Source organism: Monopterus albus, unplaced genomic scaffold (assembly GCF_001952655.1).
Source record: "Monopterus albus unplaced genomic scaffold, M_albus_1.0 scaffold61.1, whole genome shotgun sequence".
NCBI classification, from domain to species: Eukaryota; Metazoa; Chordata; class Actinopteri; order Synbranchiformes; family Synbranchidae; genus Monopterus; species Monopterus albus.
Window position 1 is genome coordinate 92,789 of NW_018127941.1, and position 2,849 is coordinate 95,637.

Below are 2,849 nucleotides of genomic sequence, written 5' to 3' on the forward strand. Positions count from 1 at the left end.
GCCCAGTAGTAGTGGTGTAGTGTATCAGTAGATTACAAACTGGAATTCAAGCATGAACAGAGAATATCGAGATTCATCACGTGGTATCGAATATAGGGAAGGGGCCCCATTTTGGGGGCTATGTCCTGCATACATTCTTGTTTTGTTTGGCTAAAAAGTTGCTTAAATCATTTAGGTCGCATTGTAGTGACTGTGGTAATTCAAGATGGATAACCTTGGCTAACTGTAGCTAGCTCGTAGCAGATCCACAGATCCCGTCAATGAAAGCCACAGACTGAAAAATATCTCGCACCCTGATCTCAGCTCTCAAGTGTGGGTGCTAGCGATAGCTAGCAACTGTTAGCAGATGACACAAACACTGCAGATGAATAGATTTCTATCTTGTCTGTGCTCAAACTGAACACTTAGGGACGTCATCTGCTACTGTATGTACCTGTATGGGATACTGTTTTTTGTGATTAACTTATAAATGTATGTAGGGTATATCTATGATGGATAATGAGCGTGATGCTCGGGATGGGCGTATCGATAGTTCGATACCCGCCGGTCGATATTTTGAAGTCGATACTTTTTTAAGTATCGCGATACCACTATACTAATACAAAATGTGCAATTTGTTTTCACTTCTGAGAGTTTTAGGTATTAAATGTATGTGTGAAAACCAGCCCGAGCGTATTTTAGATGGTCCTCCACGTCACATAATTATGGCAGCCAACCAGATGTCAGAGACGAAGGCTTACTGCGCAGCCTCAGTTAAGCACTGCCTCAGAGTGCGCTCAATCAGCAGCACCGTGGCGCGGCAGTATGAATGGCTGAGAGAGAAAAAGAAGCGTAGTGTGGTGCTATTTTCCCCCCACGACCAGAGGTAATGCCATGTTCTCCGTCTACAACAAAGTGGTGCCACATAGCAGCAACACTAGCAACCTCTTTAAGCATTTAAAGATAGCACACCCTGACACTTTTAAATAGGCTGAACATCGCCACGAAGACAACCAGCAAGCCTCAAAGTCCCCTGCACCACCTGCTGTCCGTCAGAACACATTGCAGAAGAGTTTTATGAAAGGCAAAGAATATCCAGGTACAAGTGACAGTTGATGTGTTGTAAGTGATTTAAAAATATAACGAACCATTATTTTATTAAACTACCCCAAACTGCAACTGAGCTATGCGAATCTTGGATGAAGCCATGTTCACCACTCTTTCATTTAGTTGACAAACATAAAGGTTCATATGCCTGTACTGTATATATCAGAAAATATTGACAGTTTTATTTCTAGAATGTTATTAATGGAAGTACATTTCCTTTAAGGTGCAAAAAGTATCGGTATCGATGGAAAAAGTACTATAAACTAATGGTATGGCATCGAAAGAAAAAATTTTGGTATCGCCCATCCTTACGTGATGCTCCTAAAAAAAATAACGCTTTTACCCAAAACGCAACAGGGTGTGACTTCACATTCTATATAATATACCTCTATCCTTTTCATTTTGTGTCAATAATATTAGTTTAATTGACTAGAATTTTGCATTTAACTTCTGTTATCAATTTCCAGATGTCTCATCTGTTTGTAGACACCAAGCATATTATTTTCGTTGTATTTCCAAAACACAGTATCAAAGCTCCTTGGCACAGAAATGTTTGGAAACCCCTCGTTTATGATTTATTACCAGTACTGGTTATTTTTCCGATGTAAATAAGACAGATGGGGATTTATAAGGCTTTATTGAGAATATACATAAGGTGCGGCTCAGTCTTGTGACCCGCTGTTACGACGTCGCATTTGTTTGTGGAAGTGTGGTTCTCTGAGGAGAACAGAGGAAGTGTTGACTCTGAATTAAACTGAAACAGATGTTTGGGTGCACACTTAACACAGGTCAGAGGAACCTGTTAAAATCTTATCCTTATCGTGTTAAAGTCGGCTGGCGTCTGTTAATAGCACGGCTTCACGACCAACTGCAAAGCACGGCGTGACGTGCACTACCAGGAAAGGAGAGGTGAAGGTATGACACCTAGCGTCCATGCTGCATTCATGCCTTCTAATAGTCAGTTTGAAGTAAAGCCGGTTTCACAGCTGGTCCTAAAACAACAATAGTAGTTATAGAGTGGTTTAGAAAAACTGTGAAGTAGTTCGTTTAATGTGTAGCCTCCGTCGGTCCGCGAAGAGAGAATCAGGGAACGGACGTGATCCGACCAACCCTAGTCTACAGTAGAGATGTTGAGATTTGAACAATTGTTTTAAAATGTAATTGGTTTAGAATATTACATACAATAGGACTGTGTGAGTCAGAGGAAGCGCTGGCTGAATTAAGCTCACACAGGTGCTTGGTTGCGAGCATGCACGCTGGTGTCAGCAAATGCGCTGTGGTTGCAAGACCATCTTGCAGCCAAGTAATTTGTGGGAGAATTACAATAGGATTATAGTCCGGTAAAGGTGAAGGCCATCTGTAGTAACGTAGTTTAACTAGGGTATAACGGTGGGAAGGGTCCCAGCCATAGAGGGTTGAATTTCCCATAGGTCCATATAAACAGTGCTCAAGACTGTGTCCATAATAAGAAACAAACTAAATACTTGTACAAACAGAATAACTGCATCATCCAAAATGGGGGTAAACAGCAAAGAAGCAGGCAAAATAATCCACTTCCCAGTGTCCTTCCACTAATTTTAAAAAACTATGTAGTAGATAAATCCTACAAGTCGGCTCACTTTCCTTTGTAGTCAGAATTGGGTTTTCCAGAGACAGGCAGTTTCAGCCTTTCACAATTGCATTAGCTAAAACATGCTTTGGACAAAAAAAGTGGAACATAATTATCTTCCCAAAAGAGAAGCAGCAGAAAAAAAAGAGAGCAA